This window comes from Heliconius melpomene, chromosome 18, assembly GCF_056956725.1.
Source record: "Heliconius melpomene rosina isolate 202511_hmr_F chromosome 18, ASM5695672v1, whole genome shotgun sequence".
NCBI classification, from domain to species: domain Eukaryota; kingdom Metazoa; phylum Arthropoda; class Insecta; order Lepidoptera; family Nymphalidae; genus Heliconius; species Heliconius melpomene.
Window position 1 is genome coordinate 1,928,464 of NC_140406.1, and position 16,691 is coordinate 1,945,154.

Sequence of the window (16,691 nt, forward strand, 5' to 3'; positions counted from 1 at the left end):
ATCCACTAAGAAGGGATTTTGAAAAATTTTAACCCTAAAGGGGGTGAAATAGGGGTTCAAAGTTTGTAAGGAAAAAAAATTAAATCGGCACCGATTTTTTTAAAATTTGAAATTTAAATTTTAAGTATTTAATTGAACACGTATTTCATCGTTTTCTAGAATTCTCTCCCTAAGGGTGCAAATAAGGGGTTGAAAGTTTGTATAGGTTTTTTTTAAATCGTCATCAATTTTTATAAAATTTGAAATTCAAACTCTTAAACGTATATAATCAAACACATGTTTCATGGTTTTCTAGAATTCACCCCTAAGGGTGCAAATAAGAGGTTGAAAGTTTGTATGGGAAAATTCTTAAATCGTCACCGATTTTTATAAAATTTGATATTTAGACTCTTAAAAATATTTAATTGAACATATATTTCATGGTTTTCTAGAATTCACCCCCTAAGGGTGCAAATAAGGGGTTGAAAGTTTGTATGGCAAAATCTTTAAATCGCCACCGATTTTTATAAAATTTGAAATTTAGACTCTTAAAAATATTTCATTGAACACATGTTTCATGGGTTATTAGAATTCACCCTTAAATACGCAAGCGAAGCTGCGCGCGTCCGCTAGTATAATATATTATCGACGAATATTATTAAGGATAGCTGACCCAAGAGAGGTCATAGGTCAAAAGGCCACCCCCCACGCCTGTGACAATTTCGGGATTTTTATCTCCACAAAATCCGGAGATATTAGGATTTTTGAAAAAACCGCATGGTCGGAAAAATTTAAACGGAGAGTTGGAGAAGATACAGTGAGGCATCATTCGACGCGGCGCGACTTCTCAAGCCGAAATCTGGAAACTGCTGGAAGATCCGTCTAATATTTTAGAAAATATTAAGAAAAAACCAGGCCAGTAACTTAAAAATTGTTATACAAACTTTAGACTAAATTTTTTTTTATAATTTTTCAGTGATATCCCCTAAAAAACTTTTTGTATTTGGGTGCCCTGGTTTATTAAGATTATATTTTGAAAATTTCAGATTTTTCGGATAATTAATTATAAAGTTACAGGCATTGCTACACTTTCGGAACGAAAATATTTTAAACCGGAAGTGCAAAGTGTAGAAACGCAAATTTCTATAGGTTCCCGTTGTTGGATTCTGATGAGACTTGGCAGAAGCCATTTTTTTCGGAAGATCTACATTTAGGAAAAACCGCATTCAAATTGCTCCACAAATAAAATAATAAAAAAAAAAAAAAAAAAAAAAAAAAAAAAAAAAGGTCAATCCGGAATCCACACTCGTAACTCGAACTTATAGAAATTTTCAAGCCGACATTCCACTACATATAGCCATAGTGTATAAAAATACGTGTTTTAGTCAATATTATAAATTATTTATTTTATTTTATTTTACACTCTAAGTCTGTTTTAAATTTTGCTGTGTAATTGACCTAGATATTAATCTACTTAACTTATGTTAATTTAATTTATTTTAGTTAATTAATAGACAAAACTGTATTAAGAGTTATTTGACTGCCTGTGGCACTGTACACCACAGAGTATTGTAAAACACTATTATATAATTTTATTTATTTATTTATATATACTTTATTGCACAAAATTACAAAAAAACAATGTACAAAAGGCGGGCTTAACGCTAAAAGCATTCTCTCCCAGCCGACCTTGTCATGTGGGATAATGAGTATGCAGGTGTGCAGAAGTAAAATATACATACATATACATACATACACATCCAATAAATATATAAATATACATATAATAAATAGTTATACATATAATATATAATTATAATAAAATATTACGGATATTATAAATAAAAGAAATAAAAAAAAAATACATAAAAATATAAACCATATAATAATATAGCATACCATATATACTCCAATATATACAATTAATTAAATAGATGAATATTATATATTTATGTTATTTTTAAAAAAATACTCTTTTACCCGGCGCTTGAATACCTCACGAGAGGGAGCTTTTCTTATGGGCTCGGGTAGCTCATTCCATAGCCTGACACCGGCGACCGCAAAGGAGTCAGACATGAACCCTGACGTATGCCGGGGTGTGGACAGCATAAAATTGGATTGGGAACGTAAGGATGTATCGTGGAAAGAGGAAAGGAAGGAAAAGTCAGAAGATAGATAAGTGGGAGACTGAGGATTGAAGAGGATGGAGTAAAGTAAACAAAGGACTCTAGACTTCCTGCGATCAGCCACAGAAAGCCAGCCAAGCTGCCTCCTATAAGATGATATACGGTCATACTTGCGGAGGTTATAAATAAAGCGTATACAAGTGTTGAGTATCCGCTCGAGCTTGTTTACCAGTTCTTTATTCATATCCAAGGAGCAAGCATCACCGTAATCAATAATAGGAAGCAGCAAGGTATTGACCAACTGTAGTTTGGTCTGCACAGGTAAGAAATTTTTGAGGCGCACCATTGAGTGCAAGGAAGCGTAAATTTTGCGGGACATATCTGCCACATGATTGCTCCAAGTTAATTTATTATCAATTATAATACCTAAGTCTTTTACAGTGGTGGTGAAATTGATGACCGTGCCATTATATGTTAAGTTGGGCAGTTTGCTGTAATCGAGCTTGGCTAGCTGTCGCGAGCTGCCGATAATTATAGCCTGACATTTGTCAGGATTAACATTTATTCCGTATTTGGACGACCAAATCGAAATGTTACGAAGATTATTGTTAAGAGAATTAACAACACCAACAATATTATCTACACTAGCGTGTTCATAAAGCTGCAAGTCATCAGCATAAAGATGGTATCGAGAGGTTATAACGGAAGTGATGGAGTTAATGAATAATGAAAAAAGAAGAGGAGATAGAATACCGCCTTGAGGGACACCAGCTGTCACATCATGCCAGTCAGAAGAGGTCTGGCCTACACGAACCGACTGCCGACGCCCCTGAAGATAAGACGAAAACCATTGTAAAGCTGTGCTGGAGACGTTAGCGCAGGATAAGAGTGCAATAAGAAGATCATGGTCTACGGCATTGAATGCATTACTGAAATCTATTAAAATAAGCACAGTTAAGTGCTTATTTTCCATTGCTGATCTAACGTCTTCAGTGACTCTCAGTAAAGCAGTAGTGGTGCTGTGACCAGTTCTAAATCCGGACTGTAGAGGGTTTAATAGATTGTATTTAGAAAAATGCCTAGAGATTTGTTGGTAAGCGGTGGATTCTAGAATTTTAGAGAGGAAAGGTAGGATAGAAATGGGACGAAAATGTGACGGTAGCGTAGGATTAGATATTTTAGGAAGTGGGAGAACAAATGCCTTGCGCCACATCACGGGAAACTGACTAGAGGAAAAAGAAAAATTAATAATGTGGGTTATTACAGGAACAAGGATGTGTAAAATAAGGGTGATCATACCACGACTAATATCGTCAGATCCTACCGCTTTAGAGGAGATAGCTAGAATGGTTTTCTTGGTATCATTATCACTGATAGAAGAAAAGGTAAAGGTAGGGAGGTTAATTTTCGGCAAACTGTGAATTTCAGAAAGAGTACAGGATTTAACACTAATATCAAGGGCAGAAGATGATGAAAAATGCATATTCAGGACATTCAAATTAAGATCAGGATTAATTGAGGAAGATGAAAGTTTGCCAATACCGAGGGACTTTAAAAATTTTAAAGTCGCTTCGGGAGAAGAATTGCGTATTTTATTAAAGATGTATTGGCGTTTTAATTTTCTACCCAACTGGTTACACTGATTCCTTGCAGCCTTATAAATGGACCAATTGAGATCACATCGATTGTTTTTAAATTTTGAAAAAGCCCTATCTCGCTTAGCCCTGGCTTTACGAAAATCGTCGTTAAACCATAAAGCTGGTTGGTTTTTGATTCGGATGAGTTGGATTGGTGCATGTCTGTCAAACAATCCAGTAATTTATATAATTTATAAAATAATTTATTAATTACTGTTTTGACGGTCTGTGGCACCATACACCACAGACTATATTAGTGACTAATTATTAAAGAAAAATTATTTTACACTTATTAAAACTTAAAATAGACTATACAGAACTAACTAATTATAATATACACACACACACATACTAACTGTAATCAATAAAAACTTGGTAGGAGTACATCTTTATATATTTACACATCTTTATATACAATTGACTGACACGGTAGGCCTAGGGGAGAAAATTAGATTTTCATTAAAAAATCTCTTAGTTCTCTCCATCCAATATATATATATATATATATATATATATTCTTATCTTTTCTTCTTCTTAATTACTCACTCAGTACTCCTAGCAAAGTCTTGATTCTTATTGACGCTGAGAGGCTCTTTACACCGCTCAGACCAATTGACAAACTTAGTAAGTCCCTCTGTGAAGACAATATGTTTGGTTTTCGCACACCAGCCAAAACAAATATGCAGACCAACGAAGACGGCCCCTCGAGGACCACCGAGGAGATCGTTACCCTGGAGTCCCCGCCATCCGCCGCCCCTGCAACCCAACAAGTGCTCCCTAGCCCCCTAACCGCTCCCACTCACTCCCAAAAGCAGGGAATCAAGCCTCTTTCACAACATGACAGGAAAACCAAGAGAGCCGAGGCTACTATCAGTCCATTAAGTAAACGGGTCTACGTGAGCAGGATAGCTGAAGCAAAAGCATGCCTAACTAAAGCCAAACTACACCTAGGCAACTCACGATACCTAAAGACGGATATAAAAGCCGAAGTTACGAACGCAATTGAAAGACTTTACCAGCTAGTGAAAGAGGCAGAGGCCGAAAGACGCAAAAATGGGACAAACAGTAAGGAACCCGTAGAAGGCAGTACCGATAGAGAAATAAGCTTAGAGGTAGGAATAAAAGAAGAAGAGCTGATCAAAAGACTGGAATCGCACGCAGAGCTGATAAAAGAGAATGATAAAAAGATGGAAGACCTAAAGCAGGTGATAGAAAAGCACAAGACGACCCTAGATAACAACACAAAAGAGAGTGTGGCGGCCAGCGCCGACAATGCCGAGCAGTCGCGGAGGCTGAAGTCGGCGCTAGATAAAAACAGCGCTATTCACGAAAACTTATCCATCCCGACCTATGCGAACATTGCCGCTAGCGCACCCGCGCCGGTGCAACCTGCCCTGCACTCCATAATCATCTCCTCGGAGGATGACTTGGAGACGGGGGAGGAAGTACTGGAGCGCGTGCGCAAAGCGGTGGACGCTAAGGAAGGGTGGATAAGAGTGGAAAAGGTCCGGAAGGCAAAGGGCAGTAAGATCGTATTGGGATGCTCCACGGCCGAAGACCGCGACAAAGCCCGGCAACGACTGGAGTCTTGTCGCCTCCATGTCGAGGACGCCAAAAACCGTGACCCGATGATCGTCCTGAGAGATCTCCTGAACATCAACTCGGATGAGGAGGTGTTCAGGGCTCTCAGGAAGCAGAACGGGGAGATATTTGGCGATCTCGACAAGGAGGATGACAGGATCCAAGTCAAGTACAGAAAAAAGGCTCGAAACCCCCACACTAGCCACCTGGTGCTGTCGGTCTCCCCCAAAATATGGAAGAGAGCGACAGAACTGGGTGCGCTACGTGTGGATCTGCAGAGAGTCAAGGTCATGGACCAATCGCCCCTCGTGCAGTGCTCCCGGTGTCTGGCTTATGGCCACACCCGAAAGTACTGCACGGAGGACGCCGACATCTGCAGCCACTGTGGGGGCCCACACGTAAAAGTAAAATGTGAGCAATGGGCTGCAAATGTTGCCCCTAACTGCATAAATTGCACTAGGGGCAAGATTGGCCGCTCAGATCACAACACTTTTAGCGGGGAGTGTCCGGTCCGTAAACGCTGGGAGTCACTGGCCCGAGCAACAGTAGCTTACTGCTAAAGTTGAGATGGTGGACTCGGCATATCGCGTGTTCCAGGCAAATGTTATGAGAAAGAGACTGGCCACAGAAGAACTAATTATGGAAGCAACAAAGAACAAGGTGGCAGCCGCTCTAATACAGGAACCATATACCGGTTCGGTTCGATGTATGAGGAGTTATCCAGGGGTGAGGGTCTTCCAAGACAATGCGCCAGGGGAAGAAACAGTAAAGGCAGCAATAGCCGTCTTAGACGGCAGCATTGACGTGATCCAGTATCCCAGACTGACGACTAAAAATATAGTCGTCTTGGGTCTGGCCACCAAAGCTTGGAGGATCACACTGGTGTCCTACTACTTCGAGCCGGACAGGCACATGGGGACCTACATCCGCCAGCTAAAAGAGATTGCAGGAGAACCCGGGCTAGGCAGGATAATTATCGGCGGAGATGCAAATGCCTGGAACACGTGGTGGGGCAGTGTAACGACCAACGCACGAGGAGAGGAATTCCTAGAGGCTCTCGACGAGATGGGTCTTCAGGTGCTAAACGTGGGAGATACTCCAACGTTCGACACTATAAGGGGGGGACAGCGTTTCCACAGCCACGTCGATGTGACCTTTTGCACTCCTAACATGCTCGACCTTGTCGGAAACTGGAAGGTTGTAGAAGGCCTCACGAGCGCGGACCACAATGGAATCTGCTTTGATATAAAATTAAGAAAATCACATGGGATAAGCAAAAAAAGAACTACAAGATTATATAATACTAAAAAAGCCGATTGGAATAAATTTAATAAAATACTAAAGGAATTAAAAACACAACATAAAATTATAAACTTGGATATAAACAAAATTAATACAGTAGAACAATTAGAGGAAATAGTAGATAAATACACAGAAATAATAACAGAAGCCTGCACCGGATCGATTCCTAAGAAAAGATCGGAGCAAAGTCTGAAGATTCCATGGTGGTCCGAAAACTTGGAGAGGCTAAAAAGAGGCATGGTAACAAAAAGACGCCGCATAAGGTGCGCGTCTTCGGTACGAAGAGCAGCGGTAGTAAACGAGTACCTAAAAAGTAAGGAAGAATATGAAAGTGAGGCCAGGTATGCGCAAATTGCCAGTTGGAAAACTTTCTGCGAGAAACAAGACAGAGAAGGGATGTGGGAAGGAATTTACAGGGTTATAAACAGGACAGCAAAGAGGACAGAAGACGTACCCCTAGAGTGGGATGGCAAAGTGTTGAATGCGGAAGGATCGGTGGAACTCCTAGCAAACACTTTTTACCCAGAGGATTGCAGCGTACAAGACACATTAGAACAGGCTAGAATAAGAGAGAGAGACAACAATCTGAGTGTAGGAGCCTGCGGAACAGAGCAGGATCCGCCGTTTACACTCCTGGAACTGGAACTCTCGATAGAATCCTTCAATCCGAAGAAGGCGCCCGGAGATGAGGGTTTCACGGCGGATATCTGCAGCCACGCCATCGCAAATGAACCCGAGCTGTTCCTAAACATCGCCAACAGTTGCCTTCAGTTACACCATTTTCCAAGAAAATGGAAAGAGGCAACAGTTATCGCCCTCCCCAAGCCAGGAAAAGACAATTATGCCCATCCGAAGTCGTACAGGCCCATTGGGCTCCTCCCCGTGCTGGGCAAAATACTGGAGAAGATGATAATGGCAAGGCTCCGGCACCATCTCCATCCACGTATTAGTGCACACCAGTACGGCTTTATGCCCCAGAGGAGCTGCGAAGACGCCCTATATACCCTCATCCAGCACATAAAATCGAAGCTACACGAGAAGAAGATCGTGGCCGTAGTGTCACTTGATATAGAGGGCGCCTTCGACAGCGCCTGGTGGCCTGCGATTAGGACGCGGCTGGTCGAGGAGGAGTGCCCCGAGGGACTCCGTAGGCTAATAAACAGCTACTTGAAAGACCGACGGGTACGGGTGAGGTACGCAGGCAGGGAACACTGTAAAGCCACAAGCAAGGGTTGCGTGCAGGGCTCCATCGGTGGGCCCATCCTATGGAACCTGCTGCTGGATACTCTGCTAAGACAGCTAAAAGAGAGAGGAGTGTACCTACAAGCATTCGCTGATGATGTTGTTTTGGTGTTCCACGGGGTTACCGCATCTGAAATTGAAAGACAGGCGAATGCCGCTCTCGACCATGCTCAGAGGTGGGGTGACGTACACAAGCTTAAATTCGCAGCAACCAAAACTAACGCTTTGATTGTTACGAATAGGCGGAAATACGACACACCACGGCTGAGCATGGGCGGAACGGACATCGCACGGAAAAAAGAAATCAAGATATTGGGATTAATCATAGACGAGAAACTTACCTTCAACTCACACGTAGATAGCATCAGCAAAAAAGTCGTCAGCATCTATAAGCAGCTCATTAGGGCCGCTGGAACGAGCTGGGGGCTACACCCTGAAATAATTCGCCAGATTTACACAGCAGTAATAGAGCCAATAGTCCTATATGCGGCCAGCGCGTGGGAGCCGGCAGTTCGGAAACTCGGGGTCCAAAAAAGGCTGAATTTTATCCAGCGCAGCTTTGCCCAGAAAATTTGCAAGGCCTATCGCACTGTATCCCTGAATGCCTCCCTGGTGCTTGCTGGATTGCTGCCACTCGATCTCAGGGTGCAAGAGGCAGCGGCCCTCTATGAGATCAAGAGGGGGAGATCCGAAGCCTGGCTTGGGGACAGGCAGATCGAGCGGAGAGTTGGGCCCTTCGGATTGCAGCACCCAGCAGAGAGAACAGCCCTCAAATTCCTCAGCCTGGAGGACCGAGAACAGGTGGATAGGCACAACTGCCAAGCAGTGCGAATGTTTACAGACGGGAGTAAGTTTGAAGAGCGAGTTGGGGCGGCCATATCCGTATGGAATGGCGACGCGGAAACCAGGGCCTTCAAACTGAAACTTGCTTCGCACTGCTCGGTCTACCAGGCTGAGCTTCTGGCGCTGTGCAGGGCCACCGCCCTAATGCTGGAAAATCCGGCCAGCTCCTTTGGCCTATACACCGACTCGAGATCATCACTCGAGTCGGTGATAGGCCAAAGGTCCCTCCACCCACTAGTAGTGCAAATTAGGGACAACCTGAGGCGTTGTCGCACCCAAAATAAGCACGTGTGCTTGTTTTGGGTGAAGGCACACGCAGGACTGGAGGGGAACGAGCGCGTGGACGAGCTGGCCAAGCTAGCGACCAAACTGAAGAAAAGGCCAGACTACGACGCGTGTCCGATCTCATTCGCCAAACGACTTCTTCGTCAGAAGTCGATTGGCGAATGGAATCGAAGATACCAGTCTGGCCAAACGGCCTCGGGTACAAAAATGTTCTTCCCAGATGTGGCTGGCGCTTACGGGACCACCAGGTGCCTCAAGATAGATACGGTACTGACTCAAATATTGACCGGCCACGGTGGGTTCTCCCAGTACTTACATAGATTTAAGTGCAAGGAGAGCCCATCGTGCATCTGTGAGCCGGGCACCGCAGAGAGCGTGACTCACATTCTATGCGAGTGTCCGGTCTACAGTAATGAGAGGGCCCAACTCGAGATCCGGACCGGGAAAAGAGTAGCAGCCGAAAACTTAAAAACATTGATAAGGGACAAAGAGACCCATGAGGCATTCGTGGGTTTCTGTAAGAGCGTGGGCAGCAAAGTAATAAAAAGGAACAAATAAATTAAAAGTCAGAAAATCTTAAAGCTAAATTCATTATTGGCCTAGTGCCACTTTTTCAAAATTTAAACCAGTTCAATATATATAATTGCAAAATAAAGTCTCTGATTAAGTCAGAGGGACGAGAATAAATATAAAAAAAAAAAAAAAAAAAAAAAAAAAAAAGAGAGGTCATAAGCTAATTGTACATCAATTGCTGAATCCCTGAAGAGATTTAGGAGATGTGTTTTGTAGTAAGCAATCATTTATAGATAAACTTCCGTAGTAAAGTCGGCGTTACATAGTTCATTATACATAGTTTATTAATTATTAGGCATATTATTTTTTCAGCTTTACCTTTTGACCTAGATAACAAGGTAGGCAGAAAGAACGTAATGGCAAGATACTTCTTTTTACATTTTTCTGAAAACTTCTGAAATTTAACAACACGTTAAAAAATCAAGTCTATTCGTAATATCAAGAAAGTGTAACATTGATTCCAATTAAACGGTATACCTCGAAGTCTTTATAAACATTTTAAAGAGTTTAAAACAAAAGGGTTAATTAATTAATTTTGTATAACATTTCAAAATGAAGGATCAAAATGGTGCAAAAGTAATAAAAGTTCGAACGATCGCCATTCATTTAATATTAATTATGTTAAAGTGAAAATTTTGCTCTAGAATTAGAATTTTTATGTAACTTTTTAACTGCTAAAATATGTAGCTTCCAATTTTTGTTATATTTTTATAAGAAAAATATAGAAAAACTATAGATGTTATAACTATATGAAATGAAAATATATTAAACATTATATTGAATTTTCAACATTTTAAACTAGTATACGTGTAGGAGATTATGAAATACTTTGAAGCAGATTTGAGTAGGTATATCACAATATGTCCATGAATTTCATATTTATTAAATTTAAATATTTTGGTATATTCAGTTTAATGCTGTATCCTACACAGAAAGACATAGGGCACCTAGAATCTAAATATTACATTCTCAGATTTCCACCTAAATCATTGTGTCTGTAAATAAAATCATCATTGATTGTAATTACGAAATTTCCTAATTACAATCAACGATGATTTTATTAAAGTAATTACTTAACCAGGAAATTGTATTATGTTTAAATTGTATTTATCTTACACATATAATGTAATCCACTAATTAATACTAATGCGCTAACTAAAACATACTAAAGGCGATTATATAAGGGGGGTACCCACAAAATGCCATTGCTACCCAAAGTAACCCATAATGTTCTCAACGGAACCCATTTTCCATTGTCTATGTCCCATAAACCACTTGTTATTTAACTAAACGCCCTAGAGACAATTGAAATAGCGCTACTATAACAAAGAACGTTTATCCTTAATGTGTCTCTTGCGTCGAATTTCCTGAAGCTGATAAAGTCCGGTACACCGTACAGGATATAACTCATGCATATTAGTGTTGGTATCTCAAAATTTTGACCTAAATATCCACTAGATTGCCTTTACTTCATATATTACTTTCACATTTTGCCTGTAATTTTCTTAGTGAAAAATCATTATGTTATTTTAAACAAAATACTCTTCGTTATCTACATAACGGCCAATGAAAACAGCATCTTATTTAACCAAACTAAAGGTAAACTCAACAGTTGTGGGTTTGATGCTTTGGGGAAGCGAATTATTTTCATTTTCCCCCTTTGTTGACAATACACAAAGATTGGAAAATTAGGCGGAAGATGGAGAACGGAGTGTCTTAATATTAGGTTCCATCTGCCTACCCTTCTATATACAGGAAATACCATGAAGTTAAAAGAAATATTAAGAGTTTATTACGATTCAGAACCCAATGCCATAGTACAAGGTCAAAAGCTTAAATAGCCATAATTTAATATTATACCAAAAAATATCAGTGATATAAATAGAAATAAGAATAATAATTTTATTCACGTTAAACCATATTGTTTCACTTTAATAGACGGCAAGCTTTTAAAATAACGCTTTTATACAAGACACTGTGAAATATGATTTGTAAGATGATAATGTCATTGTTTCGGAAAAAACGACTGACTGTTTAGGTTGTTTCATGAATTATTTCATTGCATTGTTATATCTAAGGATTTTGCAAATGAATTTCTTGTGAAAATCGAATTGTGTGAAAAAATGTTACACTTTTAAGATATTACATGGCGGATCTGAACACTATCCTTAATATCTATCCTTAATAATTAAAAGCTTAACTCTACCAATCTAACAAAAGTAAAATATAATGACAATTTGAAATAGTTCAGATAGTAATTACTGTAATGGATGTTTAAGCTACGAACTTAGTTGACAAGTACAGTTTATTAATTGCATGCTTCTGACAATCCTAAATTACTACCTAACATAATGAACTACGTTTATTATTATTTTTTTATTATTATGTAAAATTGTGCAAGATATAATATTAAAAAAAACAGCAACACGCTTATTCCCGCAAAGCAAATATTTGTATGATTCAATACTGCGTCACCACTAACAGAGGAAACAAAGTATTAAGACTCGTCTTTATAAACACATGTCTGATTGTAAGCAGATAGGTTATGGGTTCAATTCCAAGTCATGAGAATCAAATATTTAATATTTTCACTTTCTTCGTTGTGGTAACGAGGGCAAAGCGCAGCGTCGAAATCCGCTCACCACGTAAAGCCTTCAAGTATCCTCAGGAAATTAGGAAACAGAGGTGTCTTGATGGGATTAGAGAATCTTAGCTTTAGGTTCCCAGGTTCCCTCTGCCAATCCTGCTTTGTGCACGATACAACAAAAAAAATGTACATACATATATATATATATATATATATATATATATATATATATATATATATATATATATATATATATACTTAATTTTGGATTGTATTCAACTTAGAAAATTAAAAGCTAGGATAAATTCTCCACTAACTGTATCGGACGTTACCATAATGAAAAAAGCCATTTTAAAGAATATCATATAAAAATAACTCACCAAATATGCCTTCGTCCGAACTATAAATCTTGTGTCTGGAACAAAAAATATTTCTTAATTAAGCAGGCTTTGCTTTCAACGGGTCCGCACACAACATTCGCTGCTGCCCGGTGTCCAATTACCCTTGAAATGGGTGACATTTATGAAATATGCTTTAGAGCGAAAATTAAAAAGAATTTGCAGTAAAACAGTATTTCGTGACGTATGAGTGGATTAAAGAACTCGAATAGTTTTTTAGTTGTATCCTATATCTTATATAAAAAAGTATAAAAAAATTTTTAAGTTAAACGGTTTTATATTGCAGATAAATGTAAAGCTAAAAAATAATTTCATAGAAATTATGATTACTAAAATTTAATCGTGGGGCACGTCCAATATCTACAATTGAAAGACATAGCGTGAGACTTCACCCACCTAGTGGTAAGTAGCAAGTGTCCCCACGATTTTATTTTAGTAATCATAATTTCTATGAAATTATTTTTTAGCTTTTAGTACATTTATCTGCAATATAAAACCGTTTAACTTAAAATTTTTTTTTTACTTTTTTATTTTTAAGTTTTTAGTTTTTATTTCTCATGCTATTCAATTCGTTGAAATGAGGCTCGATGTCTCATTATTGCAAGGTTAATGGAGAATGTTACGAACGACCCCCCCAGAGGTCCAATAGAGGGACAAGGCTATGTACAACAAGATGTGCCTGAATCTTGAGGGGAAAACGCTAACGACATATCATTTTTATCCACCTAGTGCTATACAGTTCTCGGCGCGCTTTTACCTTTTACCTTGGGTGGTACCCCTAGCGACGTATCATTTTTAGGCACCCTATAGCCACACAGTCCTCGACAGGATACCAGATTTTGACTTAGGTGGGAGATTCATATTGTAATTGTGTATAGTATACTGTATTATACTTACCAAGCCCTTTATTTTGATACCCATATTGATGGGATTGAAAACTACATTATCCGCCATTTTGTAGCAGTGGCCATCTTTGATTTTGATTTTGTATAGTGCACTGAATTCTACTTGACAAGCCCTTTCATTTGATACCCATATTGATGGGATCGAAAAAACTAACTTGTACGCCATCTTGTAGCGGCGGCCATCTTGGATTTTGATTTTGTATAGTCCACTGAATTCTGCTTGACAAGCCCTTTCATTTGATACCCGTATTGATAGGATTGAAAAAAACTAACTTGTCCGCCATCTTATAGTGGCGGCCATCTTGGATTTTGATTTTGTATAGTCCACTGAATTCTACTTGACAAGCCCTTTCATTTGATATCCATATTGATGGGATTGAAAAAAACTAAGTTGTCCGCCATCTTGTAGCGGCGGCCATCTTGGATTCACAATAATATTGAATATGGATAATTGTATTGTCACCAGAATCAAAGGCGTATACCAAATTTCAGATCAATCGGTTAACGGGAAGAGGGTTAAATTTCAATTACTAAATTTGACCCAAACAAACAAACAAACGGGGTGAGCTAAATAAAACCGTTTAAAAACAAAGTCGCTTTTCGTGTCTGTCTGTTGTTTCTAACTCTTCTTCTTCTAAACCACCCAACGGATTTTGTTGCGGTTTTCACCATTAGGTCGAGTATTTTTCGTAGAAGGTTTATATATATATATTCTTTATTGCACAAAAAACAAAATACAGAAACTTAAGAGAAGAAAAATAGATAGTTTATTATATAAACGATAGTTTATTATATAAAGATAAATATATAGTTTATTATTTGTACATTCTTATGTAAATTAACATAAATACGATAAATGTGTCTAAAGTCCTACCCGTTGAGACACTTTCGCGCATGCGCTGCTTTAATGGTAAGTACTACATGAAAATAATGTACTGGAGGATAGTTCTTCTTAATAAGATCTACAAAAAAGTCCGCGACGGCATATTTTTATCTTTTAAGGATAACGTGTAGTGATCATATTTCTGTCTAAAAATAGTAATTTCAATATATTTTTTATTGTGAGGGATATTTTTCCATAATGATATTAATCCTTATCCTTTAAAATACTTTATTAATTTTCTACGTTAAACGAAGATAAAATTTGCTTTTTACACAATTTCGAAATTGCGAATAGTTTTAGAGAAAATCGCATTTAATTGTTGACACATCAGGCTGTTGACACTTCAGCTGTATCGACTCAAGTTTTACTTATCCGTTACTCACAGCATATAAATAAGTATATTAGTTACGTTGTCCATTTAATGTAGATCAAAACTGTCTTTTACTGTTTTTCATTTTAATATGTATTTTAGAAGTTGTTACAATATCAAAAAATCCTTGCTGCGAAACGGCTCGCCAGTCGCCGTGCGTCCGCGCCAGCCTTCCTTACACGCATCGGTGGTTCAGTGGTAGAATGCTCGCCTGCCACGCGGGCGGCCTGGGTTCGATTCCCGGCCGATGCATTCTATTTAATTTTCCTCACAGGCAGCTACGTAGTGCTTGCTTTTCATCAGGGACAGAATACCCTCTTCAGCATTAACCACAAGCTCGAAAAAAAAAACCCCGCCTGCCTCTATAGCAACGAAGATTTAGATGCGTTTGCACGTATTGGATAATTGGAGTTAAATGTATTATTTCAGCGCGATCTATTTGGTTTCATATTTTTTGTAGTAGTTATTAGTAGGTAGGCTTTTGTTTATAATTTCTTCCGTTTAAAAATAGTCATTTAAATATATTTTAATAAGTACTTGAAAAGATTACTAGCACAGATTTAAAATTACGGTACCTACTAAAAAATCCTTGCTGTGTAAAACAATTGGAAAATCCTTATTGAAACTACGAAAATGCGGGTTGCATTAGGGTTTAATTAATTTTCACATTATCTTAAGTGCTTTGCAAACATACATTATATGAATAATCCAGTATTAAAAGCGGGCGAAGCCGCAAGGGGGTCGCTAGTATAAATATATTGTCTTAATTTCCAACGTGGTGCAATAGCACAAGGTTATGGGTTCAATTCCCACTCGAGGCGAAGCGCGGCGTTGAGCTTCACCAAGCAAAACACAATATTTCAAGAATCTGGCAGAAAGTGAAGAACGAAAGTGTGTTAATGGCAACGAAGCATCTCAAGACTAGGTTCCTAGGTTCCCTCAGTTCCCTCCTAACCTAACCTAACCGTGCATGAAATAGCGTAAAGCTAAAAAAAAAGAGTAAAGAAAAGAATAATGCATCTATAAGGCTTACTTTAAAGATATAAAGTTTTCCAGTTCTATTGCTACTGGATCTTAATGTGAGAGTGGACAATAAAATTCTATTGTCCGTGGTATTGCTCTTGTATACGGATAATAGCTTTTGTTGAAATATTGTTAGTTTATTTAAAAAAGCTTAGAAAAGAGGTTTTGAGGCTAACATCCTTCTGACCTGCTTTTTACATATGAATATTATATACTGACATTACTGACGATTCATGTACGTTGTTAAAGTTAATGCCTAAAGCTTGGTATAGTTTTGAATTTATGTTACACTAAGTATTGTACGATAACTATTAGTTTAGAAGTTTTGTTTGGTTAGGTCTTTATAACAACGTGACCTACTCGTATCAAAAGTTCTATATTTACTGTGGTCAAGGAGAAAGTAGTAAAAAAATACTCGAAATGTAGAGAATTTATCTCTTCTGATTTTTGTGCTTGATATAATATTTTATATTTGCATACATTATATGTTAACAGTTATATTTTTTATTTATATTTAGAATACTTATTTTTTAATCTAAGTCTATATTATTTTATAATGTACTATATATTTTTTGATTTGATGAAAAAATAAACATAAAAGAAAAATAAACACATATCACAATTTAAATTCGTCCATACATTATAGGAACAGACTGAAATTATCTCAATAAGCGCAACCGATTACATGTCACGATCGAATGCATTAATTTAAAAGCTTCATGTTTCGTATTTTAACTGATGACAACGATAAGCATCATGTGGAGCTGAAGAGAATGAATGTTTATTCGCACGGGAATGGAAATTAAGAACTGAATTATATATGACGTTAATTTTGTAAATGGCTCTTGAACTCACATTTGGACCATTTTCCTTGTCTTTTGGAGCTGATAGAGCGATTGTTGGTATATATCACTGTAGTCGCTAGTATTTTATTTTTTAATAAAATTATTTAACTGG

General features: G+C 38.2%; 1 protein-coding gene across 2 annotated transcripts in view; it reads right to left on the reverse strand.

Moving 5' to 3' along the window:
• rols (zinc-RING finger and ankyrin repeat domain-containing protein rolling pebbles) overlaps positions 1-12,570 on the reverse strand; it is a 214,145-nt gene extending 201,575 nt beyond the window's left edge. Inside the window, exon 1 of one of the 2 annotated variants that reach the window (XM_085201341.1) lies at positions 12,536-12,570. The gene's annotated coding sequence lies outside the window, so the exon portion shown is untranslated. The remainder of the gene's footprint in view (positions 1-12,535) is intronic. The other variant, XM_085201342.1, reaches the window with a different exon arrangement.
• Between the last annotated feature and the right edge of the window lie 4,121 nt (positions 12,571-16,691).